The sequence below is a fragment of the Coenobita brevimanus genome, unplaced genomic scaffold (assembly GCF_032717465.1).
Source record: "Coenobita brevimanus isolate Jiangsu-jjx unplaced genomic scaffold, ASM3271746v2 jjx.HiC_scaffold_2062, whole genome shotgun sequence".
Taxonomy (NCBI): Eukaryota; Metazoa; Arthropoda; class Malacostraca; order Decapoda; family Coenobitidae; genus Coenobita; species Coenobita brevimanus.
In genome coordinates, this window is record NW_027642955.1 from 82501 (window position 1) to 105000 (window position 22500).

Here is a 22500-nt window from a genome sequence, read left to right on the forward strand (position 1 = left end):
CAACACTCCCTTGCTCACAGTTGTGAATATGGCCATGGCTCACCCATTTATTTCTCACCTGATTGCCTCACTCCATCCATCACTCGCCACTGAGCTGTTATGCACATAATACAATACATATGAATTGCAAGCACAGTAATTTTACCCAACAAAACAGACTTTCATTTCTAACAGCCACATTGAACTTCTCTGCCCGTGCAAATGCATTCTAAGATGATGTATAACTTCATATTAGAATGCATTTGCGCTGGCAGACAAGATAAAATCTAGCTGATAGAAATGAAGGTTTGTTTTGTTGCATAAAACTACTGTGCTGCAATTCCTGTGTACTTATTGTATAAACCGCAAAACAGCTGAGTGGCGAGTGAGGGGTGGAGTGACAGCAGTCAGGTGAGAAATAAATGGGCGCACCACGGCAAGGAAGCTGTGATAATTCTATGGTATAACACATCTTCTGAAATCATCAGTTCACTAATGAATGCTCAAGATTTGTTTGTATAGTTAGTTTTCCATGTTTTTATGAATTAAATAATAATATTTAACAAAATGTGCTTGCCAATGTACTGTAAGATGCTGGAAGCTTTTGGTGTAGAAGTGAGACCTGAGCAGTAAAGGAAGACGATATTCGCAGGCTCAAACGTACAGAAAAGATAATGATTAGGTGGATGTGCTGTGCGTCCTTGAGTGCAAGGTCTGGGGGGGGCTAGGTTTATGATGGAAGAGTTAAGAGATGGGATGGGACAGTAGTGTATTGGTGTTATGATAAGGAGAGGTAGACTGAGATGGTTTGGGCATGTGAAATGGATGGGGGATGATAACTGGGTGCAGAAAGTGAGAGGTGTTAATGTTGGTGGAAGGGATGTGAGAGGCAGACCGACAAAGACCTGGGACGAGGTCACTGAGTGTGACCTCAGGGTTACAGGTTGAAACAAGGATGCTGCCAGAGATCGGGCAGCATGGAGAGCTACCATTAGGCTAGGTGACCACGGCCGATGCACGCAAGCATGTTGGAGCCTTCAAAAATGAAAACATGGTAATGTCCATAAGCATACTGTCATTTAGATGGTCCTTGATGGTGTTGCTACTGTCTGGGATAAATTGTAGGACATCATTACAACAGAGTTTAAGGTTGCTGTGTGACATGTTGCTCAAAACCTTGACTGTTTTGGATGTTCTTATGATTTACATGTCCACTGCTGGGAGTCTCACTGACAGTACTGTATATATCTCTTAACACTCTCCCATTCCCTGAAGATGTAGACTGCATTAAAAGGGCAACTTCAGCCTGCACTCCACCAGCTTCAGGTTTCAGATGAGCCTGTGCCACAACTACAAAAACCTTCTTACCACATCCATTCATATATACGGTATATATATACCATATATATATATATATATATATATATATATATAAAACTATACAGCTTACCATCTTTGTTTCTTTGAATGTGTGACAAATCTGAATACCGGTAAATCAACCTTCTTACCCTAACCAAAGTGTCTGTTTCTTTTGGATATGTTACAAAGTTGTATACTGAAATTTCAACATTCATACCACAACCATCCCACAGACTTAAACCCCATAAAAACACACTGTATAACTCACCGTCTTGGTTTCTCTTGAGTGTGTGACAAAGTTGTATATTGGGACTTCCACCTTCTTGCCTTCCTTTAGCCGCACCAAAGTCTTTGCTACCAGTTCAAAATCAAAGGCATCAGGGTGGTTGAAGTTGTATTCATTCTTTGCTGCCTCTTCATGCTGCTTCTCTGAGAGTACCTGGACAGATGGACAAATAGAGATAGATAGAAAGTAGACAGATAGACAGACAGATAGATAGACTGATAGATACAGACATAATATACTGTAAATTTTTACTTTTCCAAAATAATTTTTTTCTTACTTTTTTAAATGTAATATATTTAACTTTTAATCCTCATTTCTTATGTAGATGCCTCATTTCCAAAATCAATGGAATCATGTAAAAAAAAAAAAAAAACACCAGAAAAACCCTGGCTTCCAAACTGCCACTCTCTCTTAACACGTACCTTATAGAAAGAATCAAGGGAGAGTAATGTCACCCACGGTACATCAAGCTCTTCTATAATTTTCCGGGCAACGGTTGTTTTTCCTGAAGCACTGCCACCACACACACCTTAGGAAAAAAATATATATATATAGCATCATCATTGTACACAACTTTAACCCTGTTTCCTCCCCCCCCCAAAAAAAAAAAAATAAAAAGGAAATAACACCATTATCATCAGCCCAAAGATATAAATAGCCAAATAGCCTATCCTGTAAAAACAAAAATAATATACATGGAGAAATAAACAGTTTCGTATGTAATACATAATAGCATTATGTGAATCTGACCATCATCATCATCATCATTGCTATTCCATTTTGTACCAAGTCATTTATACTCTCCATCATGCTTACATACACTGACCTTGGTCACCTAATGGTAGCTCTCTCCACGCTGTTCAATCTCTGGCTGCCTCCCTATCCACTTCCTATTCCTGAGGTCACAGTGTATGACCTTGTCCCAGGGCTTTCTTTGTCTCTTGCAATCCTATCCCAACATTCACACTCTCACCTTCCACACCCAACTGTCATCCTCCACATATATCACTACCCTCATTAGGCCATGCACAATTTAAAAAAAAAAATAATAACAGTTTAAAATAGAGGTTATTATAATCATCATCATCATTTCATAGATGCATGGTGTACCCCTTTCACCAAATAAAAATATTCCTTTACTAAAGAGAGGTGAGGAATTGGAAAATGTGAGTACGTTTAAGTACTTGGGTAGTGTGATGAGTAAGGATGGAGGTTTGGAGGGTGAAGTGCTTGAAAGGTTACAACAAAGAAGAAAGGTTGCTGGTTCCTTGAAAGCAGTGATAAGAAACAGGGAAGTGAGCATGGAAGTGAAAAAGTTACTACATGACAGTATTGTGATACCAACTCTAACGTATGGAAGTGAAGCTTGGACGTTGTTAGAGGGACACAAGAGAGAGCAGTGGAAATAAGTTAATCTGAGAGGAGCCTGTGGAGTCACATGGAGAGACAGGCTGACGAATGAGGATATAAAGGAGCGTTGTGGTATGGATGTGGATGAGATAGGAAGCGTTATGAGGAACACACTGAGGTGGTTTGGCCATGTGGAGAGGATGAAGAGTGAAAGACTGACGAAGAGAGTGTATGTGAGTGAGGTGGAGGGGGGAAGAGGGAGGGGGAGGCCAAGGATGAAATGGAGGGATGGGGTGGAGAGGTATATGAGGGAGGGGTGTGTGAGTTGGGAGCAGGGCAGTGAAATGGCGGGGGGCAGGGCGACGTGGAGGCGATTTGTTTGTGGCCACCCCAAACGGGATTGAGGCGTCTGGCAACAGATAGATAGATGTTGCTCCACTCATCCTTGGTCTCCCCCTCCCCATCTCCCTCCCTACTCTCCATCTCACTCACTCTCCTAGTCAGTCTCTCATTCTCCATCTTCTCTTCACACCCACCTGAATATGTTAAATTCGTGTTGCTCCACTCATCCTTGGTCTACCCCTCCCCAAATGAGTCTATTAGGTGGTGCTGTGTATCTATCAATCTATCTATCTGTCTGTCTATCTATCTATGTCTATCTACTGTGTTCATCTGTGGGCAAAATGAATCTATTACGTGGCGCTGTCTCTATCTATCTATCTATCTATCTGTCTACTGCTTGAAAGTGGTTAATGCAACAAAACAATGATGATTTTCCAACTCTTGTCTTTGCACTGATCTGTGGCCAAAATGAATCTTTTAAATGGTGCTGTGTATCTATCTGTGCATCTATCTGTCTATCTGTCTATGTATCTATCTGGCTATCTATCTACCTATCTATCTATCTGTCTATCTATCAATCTATCTATCTATTGCTCGAGCAGTGAGGCCAATTCTGTTCTCACACTGATCAGCAAGTGAATATAAATCCATCAAATATTGCTATCTATCTATCTATCTGTCTATCAGTCTATCTATTTTTCTAACTACAGTATATCTACCTATCTATACATCTATCTATCTATTTAACTATTTTTAACACTATAATCTATTTATCTATCTACTATATAACACTGATAAGTGAGTGAATATAAAGCATCAAGTATTGCTATCTATCTATCTATCTATATTTTTCTAGCTACAGTACAGCATATCTATCTATCTATCTATTTTTAACCCTACAATCTATCTATCAATCCATCTACTAAACAGCTCTTTCTATATATCCCTTAGGCTGCTTTGTCTATACTGTAATATAAAACCCAGGCCAGATATACATAAACAATACACTGCTTCCCTTACCTGGTACAGTACATGTTATTAAACCCAGGATGGTCAGGGTCGTGGCATAGGCAGCATGTAGGCAGAATTAACACATCTGAATTGCCTAGTCCTTCCTGCAATCCACAGCGCCACACCACACCATACATCTGTTGAGAAATTATCATTTCATTCATTCATTCATTCATTGCCAGACGCCATGTATCCCAAACGGGGTGGCCAAGGGCTTAGAGTTAATTGTTTTACAGGGAGGGGCACTAATCCTCCACCAACCCCACTTGACACGTAGGGATGCCAACAGCATCTGGTGTTCCCAGGCGGTCACCAAGTACTAACCAGACCCTATCATTATCATTATTATCATCACTGTCATCATCATCATTATCTTTATCATCATCATCATTATTACTATAATCATCATCATTATCATCATCACTATTATCACTATCATCATCATTCTCATCATCATAACTACTACCATCATCATCATCATCACTGTCATCATCATTATCACTATCATCATCATCATTATCATTTACACAATCATCATCATCATTATCACTATCATCATCATCATTATTACTATCATCATCATCATTATCACTATCATCATCATTATCACTATCATCATCATCATTATCACTATCATCATCATCATTATCACTATCATCATCATCATTATTACTATCATCATCATCATTATCACTATCATCATCATCATTATCACTATCATCATCATCATTATCACTATCATCATCATCATTATCACTATCATCATCATCATTATCACTATCATCATCATCATTATCACTATCATCATCATTATTACTATCATCATCATCATTATCACTATCATCATCATCATCATTATTACTATCATCATCATCATTATTACTATCATCATCATCATTATCACTATCATCATCATCATTATCACTATCATCATCATCATTATCACTATCATCATCATCATTATTACTATCATCATCATCATTATCACTATCATCATCATCATTATTACTATCATCATCATCATTATTACTATCATCATCATCATTATTACTATCATCATCATCATTATCACTATCATCATCATCATTATCACTATCATCATCATCATTATCACTATCATCATCATCATTATTACTATCATCATCATCATTATCACTATCATCATCATCATTATTACTATCATCATCATCATTATCACTATCATCATCATCATCATTATCACTATCATCATCATCATCATTATCATCATCATCATCATTATCACTATCATCATCATTATCACTATCATCATCATCATCATAACTACTACCATCATCATCATCATCACTGCCAGTCATCATCATCAGCACTATCATCACCACCATTTTCATCATCATCATCATCATCATCACCTTAGGACAGGATGAGGTACGTAAAAAAAATAAAAAATAAATAAAAAAAAAATAATAATAATAATCCATCCATCCATCCATCATCCAATCCTACGTTGCCCCATGAGGAGTGTAGGAGCCCGGGGCTAGGCAAGTTGGTCCTGACATTTAAGATGAGAGTGACCAGCCTCACTCATCCCTGAGTGGCATTACATGAGCAATAAACCCCAACCACCCCTTGGATATAAACCTTCACCGGCTCAATCCGATTGGAGCGCAATAATTACCCACTAAACCACCAGGCGCCATAATTTGGTTATATGGTTACCACCCAGCGTAGTAAATGGTTTCCTGGTGTACAGGAAACCATTTGGCTTGTCACTCAGAGTAGAGTCACCCACAGGCAGAAGGAAGAGGAATGAATGAAGGAAAGAACAACACAAGAGGGAGTGTAAAGTTACCCGTAGGCAGAAGGACGAGGAAAGAATGAAGGAAAGAAAGAAGAGGAAGGAGGGATAAGAGGAGAGGGCAGACACCCAAAGCAGCATTACATCGAGTGAGTGGATGGTGAGCACCCCCACCTACCTCCCTGTGCTCCCACCTACCACTATAATAATAATAATAATAATAATAATAATAATGATAATAATAATAATAATAATAATAATAATAATAAATACTGTCCATCCATCCATCCATCATCCAATCCTACACTGTCCCATGAGAAGCGTAGGAGCCCGGGGCTAGGCAGTTGGTCCTGACATTTAAGATGAGAGTGAAATAATAATAATAAAAATCTAGGACAAGGATAGGACCCACTTACCATGTAATACAGAAGGCATGTTGGAAGTTGCAAAAAGGGACCTGGTTGTAACAGTGGTGATGCAACACAGAAAATTACACAGCACTTGTGTCTCTATAACCAACTTGGACGGCAGGCCTAGATCTGTATACCTGTGGAGGGGAGACAATGGTAATTATTTATCTATCTATCTATCTATCCATGTATGTCTATCTACCTATCCATCTATCTATCTGTCTATCCATGTATGTCTATCTACCTATCTATCTATCTATCACCTATCTATAGCCAGACGTCTTAATTCCATAAGGGGTGAACACAAACCAAGTGCCTCCATGTCACCCTGTCCACTGCAATTTCCCAGCCCTCCCCCCAACTTACATCCCCCTCTCTCATATGCCTCTGTACTCCATCCCATCCTCAGTCTTCCCCTCCCTCCACCTCATTCACATACACTCTCCTAGTTAGTCTCTCACTCTCCATCCCCCCAACCTACACCTCCCCCACAAAGTAGAGTTCTTTTATACTCTCTCTCTCTCTCTAATTCTTTCCAATTCATTTTCTCTCTTCCCTTCCCATTCCATCTTCTTCCTTCCTCACTCCTTCCTGCCTCTCTCTCTCTCATTCCTTCCAATTCATTTTCTCTCTTCCCTTCCCTTCCCATCCTCTTCCTCATTCTTTCCCCCCCTTCTCTCTCTCTCTCTCTCTGCCATTCCTTCCAATTCATTTTCTCTCTTCCCTTCCCTTTCTATCCCCTTCCTTTCTCTCTCTCTCTCAGCTGTGTTGCAGCATCAGTAATATCTGCGGCTGTTCCCACACCCAACTGTTGACAGAAGGTAGTTGTAGCAGCTCTTGTGTCTACGCCTCCACCACAACACCACTGGCCAGAGAGAGAGAGAAAATTTGAGAGAGCGGCAAAAATTAAATACATCATCATCATCATCGTCATCGTTATCTTCATTGTCATCGTCATCATCATCATCATCATCATCATAATCATCACCATCGTCATCACCATCATCATCATCATCAACATCGTCTCATCATTATTTCTTCACAATACAATGATGACCAATGCAAATACCACACATTCCACTATCTATCTATTTATCTATCTATTGCCAGACACCTTAATACTGTAAGGAGCAGCCACAAATAAATCGCCTCCACGTCACCTTATCCTCTGTCATTTAGCTGCACTCCCTCCAACTGACATCCCCCTCTCTCATATATCCCCACTCCAGCCCTCCACCTCATCCTTGGTCTCCCTCTCCTCTCCCCTTCCACAGATAGACAGACAGATGGATAGACAGTTGAAGTCTTTATAAACAATACAATACAAATATGGCGCTAGTCACAAAGAAGTGCTAGCCAAGAAACCAATGACTTTTTCTGCCACTGAGCTACATAAGTATGAAAATCTGGGCCAAGTTAAGGTGAAAGGAGTATAGTAAGAGGTGTAAGGTCTGTGTGGTTTATGTCTACCTATCTATCTATTGCCAGATGCCTTAATCCCGTACGGGTGGCCACAAACAAATCACCTCCAAGTCGCCGTGTCCCTCACCATTTCACTGCCCTGCTCCCAGCTCACACCCCCCTCTCTCATATACCTCTCCACGCCATCCCTTAATCCCATCCTTGGCCTCCCCTTCCCTCTCCCCTCCTCCACCTCACTCACATACACTCTCCTCGTCAGTCTCTCACTCTCCATCCTCTCCACATGGCCAAACCACCTCAGTGTGTTCCTCCTAACACTTCCTATCACACCCACCATATCTGCCTAATCCTGGACACGACTGCCACCACCTCCTGCTTTGCCGTTCTCTGACAGTGTACGTGCTGCCAGTAGGGGTGTGACTCTCCCCTTCCCCCCACCCCATCTCCCAAACCCTCCTTGTAGAACCCTGTGGATGTAAAATTGGCGTAAGATCAGTGTGAGATTTGAACCTGTCAGGGTGAGACTTGCGTAAGATCTAAACTGTCTCAACCCTGCGGATGTAAAATTGGCGTAAGATCGGTGTGAGATTTAAACCTGTTAGGGTGAGATTTGCGTAAGATCTAAACTGTCTCAACGCTGGGGATGTAAAATTGGCGTAAGATCGGTGTGAGATTTAAACCTGTTAGGGTGAGATTTGCGTAAGATCTAAACTGTCTCAACCCTAGGGATGTAAAATTGGCGTAAGAACCTGCTGGCATAAGATTGGTGTGAGATTTTAACCTGTTGGGGTAAGATTTGCATACGATCTAAACTATCTACAGTATTCTATCTACAACCAGATGCATAATCCTGCAAGCAGTGGCTGTATGTCTTTAAGTTGGTTGTTTTATCGGGAGGGGCACTAACCCTCCGCCAACCCACTTGCTGACATGTAGGGAACACACATGGGTTGGTTATATGGTTACCACCCAGCGTTGTAAATGGTTTCCTGGCTTACAAGAAACCATTAGGCTTGTCACTCAATGTAAAGCCACCTGTAAAGGAAAGACAAATAATAGGAAGTGACAGGAAAGATGGGAGAAATAGGAAGAGAGGAGGACAGGCACAGAAAGAGAATGATAAAGGTGAAGGAAGATGTAAGCAGCACTACATCAAGTGAGTGGATGATGGTGAGAAATAGGAAGATGGGAGGATACACATGAAAAAGAATGATAAATGTGAAGGAAGAAGTAGGCAGCACTACATCAAATGAGTGGATGATGGTGAGAAATAGGAAGATGGGAGGATAGACATGAAAAAGAATGATAAATGTGAAGGAAGAAGTAGGCAGCACTACATCAAATGAGTGGATGATAGTCACCACCATGTATCACGTAAACCTATGGCATAATAGCTGCTAAGATCAAAGTCTCCATGCGTAAACTCTGCGTAAGACGGGGGATGTGTGGACTAACATAGGAGGAAGATTAAGAAGAATGGCATCAGATCACTTGGGAGTATTTCTGTCTTAACATGTGTACGTCAGATTATCATGGACTGTATCTTTAGTACATTATTACATAGCACATTTATACATCTTATCTACCTTAATATTTTTTTATTTCTAGATTTTTTTTTATGCGAGGAAGAAGGAACCAAAGGCCACGAGCCCGCAATTACTGTTCCTTCCAAGAGAAAAACAAAATACAAGAGAGAGCCAAATTCAAGATCCGATCATTTTGAGATGCCTGGACACACTGCGTTTGAAAGCCTGGAGATCATAGGAAGCAGGAAATACAGACAGAGGGAGACAGTTCCAGAGTTGACCTGTTGCATAAATGAAGGACTGGGAGTAACAGTTAACTCTTGCATTAGAGAGTTGGACAGAAAAGGGATGCGATGAGATGCCTCACACTGGCTGGCTGGCTGGCTGGCTGGCTGGGGAGGGGAGGGGAGGGGAGGGGAGGAACCACTGAGATATTGGTGTTTATTAGATGCCTGGAAACACATACGTATATACTGTGTTGTTGTGACAGGTGTGGGGGTGAGGCAGCTCTCTCTCTCTCTCTCTGGATCATTTACCCAAGCAATCTATCCACCTATCAAATGTTACATTAGTGTATCTGCACAGGCCACCCTATGTACCTACCTACCTACCTACCTAACTACCTACCTAACTACCTACCTACCTACCTACCTAACTATTTATCTATATAATTCATCTATCTATCCATCTATCTACAGTACTCACCCAGCCACAACAGATGTTCCGCGGTTGCCAGTGTACTTTAATGCGTCAACGGCTCTTGGCAGTTCTTCAACCACAGGCAGCAAATCAGCACTAAGGTGGGGAGGGGGAGACCGAGGATGAGTGGAGCAACACAAATGCAACATATTCAGGTGGGTGTGAAGAGAGGGTGGAGAATGAGAGACTGACTAGGAGAGTGGGTGTGAGTGAAATGGTGAGGAGGAAGGGAAATGGGGAGGTGGAGGCTGAGAATGAGTGGAGCAACACCTCACATAATCTAAAATAATAATAATGATAATAATAATAAATAATGATAATAATAATAAATAATAATAATAATAATGATAATAATAATAATAACAATGATAATAATAATGATATATTTATCTATCGCCAGATGCCTTATTCCCGTACGGGGTGGCCACAAACAAATCACCTCCACGTCACCCTGTCCCCTGTCATTTCACTACCCTGCTCCCAGCTCACACCTCCCTCCCTCATATACCTCCCCACTCCATCCCTCCATCTCATCCTTGGCCTCCCCCTCCCTCTCTCCCCCTCCACCTCACTCACATACACTCTCCTCGTCAGTCTCTCACCCTCCATCCTCTCCACATGGCCAAACCACATCAGTGTATTTCTCCTAATGCTTCCTACCACATCCATATCCACACCACAACACTCCTTTACTTGCTCATTTGTCAGTCTGCCTCTCCATGTAAATCCATATGCTCCTCTCAAATAACTCATTTCCACTGCTCTCACTCTTGACTTGTGTCCTTCCAGCAACGTCCAAGCTTCACTTCCATACGTTGGAGTTGGTATCATAATACTGTCATGTAGTAACTTTTTCACTTCCATGTTCACTTCCCTGTTTTTATTACTGCTTTCAAGGAACCAGCAACCTTTCTTCCTTTCAAGCACTTCACCCTCCAAACCTCCATCCTTACTCATCACGCTACCCAAGCACTTAAACGTACTAACATTTTCCAATTCCTCACCATCCAACCTTGCTGTACATTCACTGACTTCACCTCTCTCAAAGACCATCACTTTACTCTTCCCTACATTCACCTTTAGATTCCGTTTCTTACACACTCTCTCAAACTCATCCACCAAGCCTTGCAGCTCCCCTTCGTCTTCACTCAACAACACAGTATCATCTGCAAACAACAGTACAGGGAGTTTCCAAACACTATCCTCTCTCACCAGGGCCACTCCAACATCCACTACCCTACCTTGTACCTCTTTTATTACCCCATCCATGTACAAATTGAACAACCATGGAGACGACACATCCCTGTTTCAACCCAACCTTCAAAGAGAAAAATTCACTCAGTTCACCATCCACACGCACTGCTGCCTTCGCACCATCGTACATACTCTTCACAGCATTCAACAACTTCCCATCTACTCCATATATTCTTAACACTTTCCACAATCCTTGTCTATCCACCCTGTCATATGCTTTCTCCAAATCCATGAAGGCCACATACAACTTCTTTCCCTTCTCTAGAAACTTTTCCACTAAAGATCTAAGAATGAATATCTGATCTACACAACCTCTTCCCTTCCTAAAGCCTCCCTGTTCTTCTCCAACTAATTCCTCACGCCTCAGGTTTGTATTCTCGTTGGTTAGCTATGGAAGCTCCCCAACACCTCTGCCTCAGTGATTTATTTTGGGATATGGCTGGTTGATATCTTGTAAGTTATTTATAGAGTATGGTGGTAATGCAGGGATTTTTGTAACACAGAAGAGGACAGTAAGGTGTAATAAACAAAATAAATTACTTAGGAAGAGGTGTTAGGTAGCTTGATGTAGAGTATGGTGATAGTTACTGGAAGAATTTATACAACACTGAGAAGGCGAGTATGGTGTAATAAACAAAATGAACTGCTTAGGAAGAAGTGTTAGGGAGCTTTAGGCTATGCAGAGTATGGTAATACTGAAAGAATTTATGTGGCACAGAAGAGGACAGTAAGGTGTATTAGGCAAAATAAATCACTTAGGAAAAGGTGTTAGAGAGCTTCCTTTCCCAATGAGAATACTGACCAATCTCCTATACTGAACAGAATAAAAACATCAGACATCAGGTGAACAGAATCCTAGACTTGTCCTAAGCATGAGAGGGTTAGAAATAGAGAAGACAAACTGGAGGGAGCTTTTTTTTTTTATGCAAGGAAGAAGGAACCAAAGGCCAGGAGCCCCCAGACTGCTCCCTCCAAGAAAAAACAAACACAACAGACAGCCAAATTCTAGACCTGTACAGTACATTTTGAGATGCCTGGACACACTGTGCTTGAAAGACTGGAGATCATAGGTGGTAGGAAAAACAAAGACAGTTCTAGATCTGACCTGTTGCATATATGATGGACTGGAAGTAACGGTTGTTAACTCTTGCATTAGAGAGCTGGACAGAAAAGGATGAGGGTTTGTTGCTAGATGGGTGCCATGTGCCCATCGTAATGGTGAAGGGATGCAAGCAGACAGTTCAGAGGAGCAGTGACCATTGAAGTAGTGACAGAAAAGAGATAAAGATGCAACAGTGCGGCGAAGAGACAGAGGTTGAAGGGAGCCAGTAAGAGGAGTAGAGTTAATGAGATGAAAAGCCTTTGAGAAGAGCTGTATGTGGGAAGCCTCCCCACACGTGAGAGTTGTACTCTACACAGGGGCGACTAAAACCCCTGTATAAAGTCAACAACTGTGCAGGGGTAAAGAAGGCACGGAGTCGACTTAGCACACCTCATCTCTTAGAAGCAGATTTTACAATAGACATATGTTCTTTTCAATATAAATCCCAAGAGAATGAAACCCCACGTATGTTTAATGATGATGCAGGATTAAGCTGGATATTATTAAAAATTAGAGGGTACTCCTGTGGAAGATTCTGTTGGGCTGATAGATGTAAGAACTGAGTTTCTGATGCATTAAAAACAACCAGATTACCTTGACCCCAATCAGAGATATGAGCTGATGTGGGTGCCTCATACATCCAGGCCGCCATGACCCCCAAGCACTGTGTCTATGAGGTGTGAAGGAACCGCATGTCAGCCACTGTCGGCCAGTCTCTCAGGTCCATCCACACGTTGATGGATGGGCAGGCCAGCCTCAGTACATTCCAGTTCAGTCTGAAAGATTACATTCTATATTACTGTGCTATCTATTTATCAATCATCTGCCCCTATATATACTATTGTCTATCTATCACCCACTCCTATAAAATACTAATCTATCTATCATCCACCTCTACAATATTTTGTCTATCTATCATTCATCTTATAATACTAGTGTCTCTAACTGTTACAGATTTTTTATGAATGGTGGACACCTGTAATCTGGTGTATGGAATTTTCTATTAAAAAAAAATTAAGAAAATTCCTTCCTCTATTTATCTTTGTATCATATCATTTATAAAGGCTCCAACATGCTGCCATTGGCCTTGGTCACCTAATGGCGGCTCTCCACACTGCTTGATCTCTGGCAGCCTCCCTATTCAGTTCCTTGTCCCTGAGCTCACACTCTATGACCTCATCCCAGGTCTTCTTTGGTCTGCCTCCCACAACCCAACCCACAACATTCACACATCTCACCCTCCACACCCAGATGTCATCCTCCATCCCCTCAACATGCCCAAACCACCTCAGTCTACCCCTCCTCATCACAACACCAATACTGACACAAACCATTTCTATATTAAATGCAAACAGCGTAGGAAGGAGTGTTAGGGTACAATATCTATCTATCTATCTATAGCCTGATGCCCCAATCCCGGAAAGGGTGGCCGCAGATAAAACACCTCCACATCGTTCTGTCACCCATCATTTGACTGCCCTCCCCCCAACTCACTCCCCCCTCCCTCATATACCTCTCAACTCCATCCTTCCACAATATGTCAGATAAATAACCAAGGAATAGGCCTTAAGAAGCCTGCTATGCCACTCACAATACAGACTTAATCAATGCATGGCTGGTGTTAAGGCTCTGACCTAGTATAGTCCATTTTTGTGGTGATGGTGGTGTGTGGTGGTGATGGTGGTGTGTGGTGGTGATGGTGGTGTGTGGTGGGGCAGCCAAGTTGAACCACACTGTCAGTTCAGCCACAAGGCAGGCCATAGCCAGCTGGCCACTCCATCTGTCAACACAATATTACACTGTACATATAAGCTCCCCAACACCTCTTCCTTAGTGATTTGTTTTTGGATATGGCTGGTTAATGTAATTTTTTACACTATTTATGGAGAGTATGGTGACATTAGGATGATTTAAATATGGCAGAAGAGGAAAGCAAGGAGAAATAAGTAAAATAAATCACTTAGGATGAGTTGTTAGGGAGACTCCTTAAGCAACAAAATACAGGCCATGGTATCATATTAAGTATGGGTTGGGTTCCTCAAGACATTATGTCAAATGGATTTATATGTACAATGAAGTCAGACAAAAACCATATTAAGAAGATGCTAACCCATATAAACATACTGTAACTACAAAACAACCCTAAAGCCTTCCATGCCACTACTCATGCAACACTTCCAAACCTTCTCTAACCACACACTCAGCATGGGGGGGAGAGGGAGGGGAAGGCCAAGGATGAGATGGAGGGATGGAGTGGAGAGGTATATGAGAGAGGGGGATGTGGGTTGGGAGGGCAGTGAAATGGTGGGGGACATGGCGACACGGGGGCAATCAGTTTGTGGCCACCCCTCACAGGATTAGAGCATCTGGCAATAGATGAGGATTATTCCCCGAGCTAGACCTCATCAGATCATATAGCCCTGCTAGGGTTACAGAAGAGCGCTACCCCTCCCAGCACAGCAGCCACCGGGCGGGGCGCAAACTCGCAACCTCACGATTACTAGCCCGACACCCTACCACCGAGCTACCGCGCTCCCCACCTGGCAATAGAGAGATAGACAGAACAAAGTACAGGTAACATCCCTCAGCCTAACACATAACCTACTGTACTCTTCAGCACCCATAGCCAATGTTATATTATTGTTTAACCTGTGAAGATTTCCAACCTCTTTCAGCCAAGTTCATGGCTGGGCCTGTATTCTTGTCAGTGGAGGAAGCTGCCTAATACAGCCATGCACCGCTGTGCGTCCACAATACAGTAATCCCTCTAATATTCGAACGCCCAACAATATCCGAACATCCCCACTAGCTGGACATAATCGTCCCGGGATCCAATATTCCCAAAATGAGCCAAAAACCGCAAAAAATTCTAAAAAATCTGAATTTTTTCCCACCCGTAATCTGAAATTGCCGCCTGGCGCTGAACAGCTGTTACACCATGGTCACTTCACCCCTTCCTTCCTCCCCCTCCCCCCTCCCCTGTCAGGGTTGCCATTTGGTATTTTTCATTACCAAGTGTGGGTCAATTTGGTAATGAAAAATTCGTTTGGAAAAGGAATAAGAATAATGCATTACCAAATGGATTTTTCACATGTATGAGGATACACAGGATGGAGATGGTGGATTGTTTGCTCTCTCTGATTAATCTGCTACCCTACATAGTATGAAAATAATCAACATGGTGTTAATTATAAGGAGAGTGATTACATGTATTTCCACTTGTGTATATAATTAGTGAAAAATAAATGCTAGCTTTACGAATTTGGTAATGAAAAGTTAAATTTGGTAATGAAAGTTGAGGAGATTGGCAATGTGGCCGTTGCGATCTGGCAACTCTGTTACCCCGCCATCATCAACAGTCACAGCCAAACTCCGATCGGGAGCAGATGCTCATAGCAGTGCAAGCCACAGGTGCTTGGTTTTTGTGAATAAACAGTGAATAAACTGCAATACCCCGCCACTAGAACACACAGGAATTTACAGTGTTGTGCAGTGTTAAGAAATTAGAATTTAGAGTGCAGAGGATTAACTGTGGACTGCAAACTGGTGGTTCAAACCAGTCCAGGAGCCAGGGACTTGTAAGTACCCAGAATGTTTAATACTGTATTGTATAAACTCACCTCTAAAACCTCATTTTATGGTTCTTTTGCATTTATTTCAGTCTTTTATGTCCCTTATTGGTGTGATTTGGGTCTTAAATAGGTGCTATGCATGTCCAGAGGGAGTTGTATAGGTGTTTTTCTGAGTTAGGGTCCATAAGTACAAGTCCAGAAGGCTGGGGCCCAATATCCGGACAGGATCACTATCCAGACATGCCTTTGGCTCTATTACGTCGGATATTGGAGGGATTACTCTACTTTATAAAAAATAGGACGTTAAGTGATCTGGACGTTAAGCGACCACCATAACCTATGCACTGTATACTGTATATTGTACTATATGTACAGGTATATGGTATATGCAGTACCTGTACTGTATACCTGTATTACTGTAAGGGTATTCTTGTCAGTGGAGGAAGCTCCCTACTACAGCCATGCACCGCTTAGCGTCCATAATACTTTATGAAAGATAGGCCATTAAGTGATCTGGACGTTAAGCAACCACTGTAACTTATGCACTGTATATTGTACTATATGTACAGGTATATGGTATATACTGTACTGTATATTACTTTTAAAGTGCAGTACAGTATAAAAAACCCAAATTAAGAAAATAATACAATATGTAATGTTACGTAACCCTGATGCATGTATATGCAAGGACACTGAAAAGTGATGGTAAACATGTGACTGGACACGGCTGCCTGCGGCTGGTGTTGATGACACCGTTATAGCTACTGTAAACTTTTTACTGCTTGTTAGTAAACTTTTTACTTTTGGGGGGAATATTTTTTAATGCTTTCTTAGGGGGAAAAAAAAATTATTAAGACATATCAACATTATTACAGTGTATCTGTTTAGGTAATACACATACAGGTATACCTCAATATATAATAGCTACCTCTACTGTAGATGCAATACCCCCACTTAACAATGACGGTAGAAATACCACCAGACCCCGCCTGAAGATGGTCAAACCCCGGTTTAACGATGTTTTTTTTTTTTTTTTTTTTACCAATTTTGATGATATTTTAGACTAAAATTGTGTTTAGGTAGATTTATGAACTGCTTTAAGATTTAGATTTATGTGTTTTAGCCATAGGTGGGGTGAACATTGTCGGTTTGGGGTACAGTTTACTAAACTTGATTTTTTCCAGACTTAAATTTGACAATTTTCAGATTTTATTTGTTGGTTTTAGTGAGATATTTACAGGTCTTAGACTTAGGTTAGCTTCTTTACAGCTGTTAGGCCATTTAGATTGGCTTTAAACTTGTTTTTGGGTTCATTTGGGTGGGTTTAGAACTTGGTAGGGGAGGAAACCCAAGGTTCAAAAATGCATCCCTGTACTTTACATGTAAAAGCTTCCCTGAGATACAATACCCCACCTAACAATGGGTTTTTACTTAACCAACTGCATTGTTAAACTGGGGTATACCTGTACTGTGTACAATACAGTCGGCAGCGTAATGGCTTTGTTTTGGGATGCTGGCTGGCCATCAGTGATGCACCAACACTGCTTTGCACCCACATACGCTCGCTATGTACCATTCTTCAGATTTTTTTTTTTTTCTCTTATATTCTTATGGGTCCCCGGACGTTAAAGTGAACGGACGTGTGCAGAAGGACATTAAGCAGCACATGACTGTACACAGCCAAGAAATATATAGAAAGGCCTGACTGTACTGCCCATAAAACTAAACAAATGTTTCTTCTGTGAGTCTGTGGGTAGCCTAATTATTCTCTTCAAAGTGTAGGACCCTTGGCCTGGCTATTACTGGCAAGTATATTTATGATAAGATGAGATGCCTACTTCTCTTGATGACATTATGTGACTGAATACCCTCCAGCCACACTGCAAACAAACGTACAGCGAGGCCTGACTGTGCTGTCCATAAAACTAAATGTATGGTTCCTCTGTGAGTCCAACGGGGATGTTATAACCACTACACTACCCGGCATCTGTGATAAAAACTGAATATACAGAACTAAGCCTACTGACCTGACAGACCTGGAGTTTACGATGAGAGGGTGCTGAGTGGCTTGATGTATTGGAGAGTTAAGCTGAATACTGATCCCTGGTGTGCCCTGGGTGGCCAAGGGTGGCCTGGGTGTGTCTGAGAGTGGCCTGGGTGTCCATGGGTGTTCAAGGGTGGCCTGGGTGTGTCTGAGAGTGGCCTGGGTGTTCATGGGTGTTCAAGGGTGGCCTGGGTGTGTCTGAGAGTGGCCTGGGTGTCCATGGGTGTTCAAGGGTGGCCTTGGTGTGCCTGGGAGATGAGTCAGTGGCAATGCTGGGGAAAGAACCAGTGGTGGGGCTGCCTCCACTGCCACCTGAGACTGTGTTGCCACATAGGTACACCACCATCCTGATGCCCACACTCTTCTTATGATGCCGTATGTCCTCTTCACTGCCCTGACCAAGACAACAAATACACATTAAGCAGCACACACCACACACTTATGATGCCGTATGTCCTCTTCACTGCCCTGACCAAGACAACAAATACACATTAAGCAGCACACACCACACACTTATGATGCCGTATGTCCTCTTCACTGCCCTGACCAAGACAACAAATACACATTAAGCAGCACACACCACACACTTATGATGCCGTATGTCCTCTTCACTGCCCTGACCAAGACAACAAATACACATTAAGCAGCACACACCACACACTTATGATGCCGTATGTCCTCTTCACTGCCCTGACCAAGACAACAAATACACATTAAGCAGCACACACCACACACTTATGATGCCGTATGTCCTCTTCACTGCCCTGACCAAGACAACAAATACACATTAAGCAGCACACACCACACACTTATGATGCCGTATGTCCTCTTCACTGCCCTGACCAAGACAACAAATACACATTAAGCAGCACACACCACACACTTATGATGCCGTATGTCCTCTTCACTGCCCTGACCAAGACAACAAATACACATTAAGCAGCACACACCACACACTTATGATGCCGTATGTCCTCTTCACTGCCCTGACCAAGACAACAAATAAAGGTTAAGGAACAGGCACCACACAGGAGTTAATATAATGGTGACAGTACAGTGAAATTTGCTAAATCAAAAACAGTTGGCATCAAGAGGCTTTTGGAAAATTGTGAAAATCAGGAACTCAGTTTTTGGGACTACACTGTAGCTACAGTTTTAATGCTTTCAGGTTCTTATATTTCCTATCAGCAGAATATAAAAGTCTAATATTTGCATCCTTGGCTTCCCCCTCTCTCTTCCTCCCTCCACTTCACTCAAATACACTCTCCTCATTAATCTCTTGCTCTCCATCAGTCATAGTATTCAAATAATTTAAAGCCTAGTGCCTGTCTGAAGGCCAATTTGAAAAGTCCGATTTCTTGTAGCTCAAAAACCAAGGAAGGCAGGGAGTTGCAAAGGTCCATAACACAAACACAGAAATAATGCTTACAACAGTCAAGGGAGCAGTGAGTATGTGCTAACTTATATACATGACCACTAGTTCCCACAACTGGAGAAAACCGGAACACACTACAGGCATCAACGGATGTCTGGCCAGGCATTATTTTCCAGCATCTACAAGATCAGTACACAATAACCTTCCACAAACAGAAAAGAAATCCAAGGCTGAAAGTCTTGCATGATAGGGTAAATGCTCCATACCTGAGAAACATTTCGTCCACCTACGCTCAACAGACTCAAGTAGTTTGTTATCACCAATAAAGCCTGTATTCCATACCTCACAACAAAATTCCATAAAAGGTCTAACATGAACTGTGAATAGTTATATCATGAACTCACAGGAACGGCAGACTGTGGGTTTTAAAATAATTTGTAGCCACACCCCCAGCTTTGCCAGCCACAGTGCAGATATGGTCATGGAACCTCAAATTTCAATCCACCAGAATGCCCAGGGATTTAGGTATTTATTTCCTTTATTGCTGTTTCTTTAGCAGGCAGTCTTACCATACCCAGTGGATTTGTGCAGTGTATGCCGAGGATGAGATGGAGGGATGGGGCGGAGAGGCATATGAGAGAGGGGGGTGTGAGGTGGGAGCAGGGCAGTGAAATGGCGGAGGACAGGGCGACGTGGAGGCGATTTGTTTGTGGCCAACCCAAAAGGGATTGAGGCGTCTGGCAATAGATAGATAGATGCCTGTATGTGTTTTTTTGTGTGCAAATGAATATTAGCAAATCTTGCTCAACATACTGAAAGGTGGATTTCATTTCCCAACTTCCCTACTGGATGCTGGGTTAGGTTAGGTTAGGCTAGATTAGGTTAGATTAAATTATTACGTACAGTTAAGCTAGGTTTGGTCAGGCTTAGTTAAACACTTAGGTTAGGCCCAAGATTGTCATAGTCATATTATGGTTAATATTGATTTGCACAGAACAAATGAGGCCTCAAAATACTCAAATGAACTAAAAAAAACAATCAAATGGAGGAAAACACACCAAAAACTAGGAAACGGCAATAAAGGAAATATTTAATGGTACTGACTCGCAGCTGTTAATGGGACAGGATGATTACCTATAAAATATTGGCCAAAAGGCTGAGGCACAATGCAGTGCCTGACAAACCTAAGTGTACCACACTTGTCTGGGTGAAGGTGTAGGCCCCAAGACTCGCCAATACTGTTCATTATGTCTATATCATGCTGACAATTGGTAAGACCAGAGAATACACACACTCCTGTTCATTAGCAAAACTCTTGTACTGACAGTTCAAAGATGAAGTCAAGTGGCAGATGTATAAAAAAAAAAAAAAAAAAAAAAAAAAAAAAATACAGGGCCCAACACTGTCCCCTGGGGTACCGTACTCCACTAACAAAGCACTGAAGGAACTCTGCCTACCATCCAACAAAACAGACATTTTCCTCCTAATTAGGAATCGGTGAAGCCATGCGAGGACATTACTAGAAATTGCCAAGCATTGTTATTTTGTGATAAAGTTAATCAAGATAATACGCACCTTTCCCAGCACACAGAGTTTAAAATGTCACACCAATGCTGCAGACGCCAGCCATTGTGGTAGGTTGTGTTTACGTCGCTTAAAGCAACAAGTCTACTAGACATTTCATTTAAAGGTCTCGTCAAAACAGTCAATGACGTATACAAAATTCCTCCAAAAAATTAATACTGTAAAAAGATCTAATATAAATTTTGATATCTATAGTTCAAGAATATATAATTACTGTACTGCAAATTTATGAAAACATATAAGGACGAAATATCAAACCAGAATATCAAAATCCCCTGCCATTCCAATTCCTGATTCTGGCCCCTTATTTAAAAACAGTTTCTTCGATAAATCTATACCATTCAAATACGTAATAATATTCTTCATTCATTTAACTACTCAGATTCCTGCAAAAGCCTCGGATAACTCTCTCAGGCTCCTATAAATTACTCTCAGCTGAATAAAATCATCTTGCATTAGCTGGAGTGAAATATTAGACCTGTTCCAACAATGACACACTCAAACCCCAGTCTCTCGATTTTAATTCACTCCCTCATCCTTCACTCCTCCTTCTCCCATCCAGAAAATTACTCTCGCTCCTTCACTCCCCAAATTTACATCTCGCAATCCCTCACTCCCTATTTTCCCTCTCTCACTCCCTCCATCTCCTAAACAGCCTACTTCTTCTCGCTCCCCACTGCACTTCTCTTATAATTTCACACCTTCAGACCTCTCTCTCTCTCTCTCTCTCTCCTGCTTCGCCTCTGTTCCCTTCCCATCACTCCTTCCCCTCCAATATCATCTCTGTACAAATCACAGCTCCTGCCCGCGCTCTGTTTTTTCCTTACGTAGGCTTCTACTCTCCCGTTTGTCTTGCCCCCTTCCCACTGCCCTATGGAGGGGGGCAAAGAATACTTGGCCAGTAGCCCTGCCTGTGGTAAGAGGTCACTACAAAGTGTCTTCCATCTTTCTCTCCTTGCTGTCCTCTTCTGCCCTTCTGTCCCGCCTCTCTTCTTGATATTTCGCTGTCTCACCTTCACCTTTTCTCCCGTACACCATTTACACGCCAGCCTTAGTGCCACACAGCCACGGGGCGCCTTGACGCTACTAATCCACCTTTCCTTCCCTCGTTTCTTCCTTCCTTTCTTCTTTCCTTCCTTCCTTATTTTCTTACTTTTCAGGAACGGTCCCTTTGTTACTCCGAGAACGGTCCTTGGTTTCTGACTTCCGTATAATTTAGGAACGGCCCTACTGACCTCTGCCACAGCCTCCCACACCTCACACTACACCATCTCTCTCTCTCTCTCTCTCTCTCTCTCTCTCTCTCTCTCTCTCATCCTTTATACTTTTCTTTCTTTCAATCTACGTTAGTTCTTAGTTGAGAGAGAGAGAGAGAGTGAGAGAGAGAGAGAGAGAGAGAGAGAGAGAG

At 42.0% G+C, this 22500-nt stretch overlaps 1 pseudogene; it reads right to left on the reverse strand.

Annotated features, from left to right (window-relative positions):
- LOC145389777 (uridine-cytidine kinase-like 1) overlaps positions 1 to 18076 on the reverse strand; it is a 33173-nt pseudogene extending 15097 nt beyond the window's left edge.
- Between the last annotated feature and the right edge of the window lie 4424 nt (positions 18077 to 22500).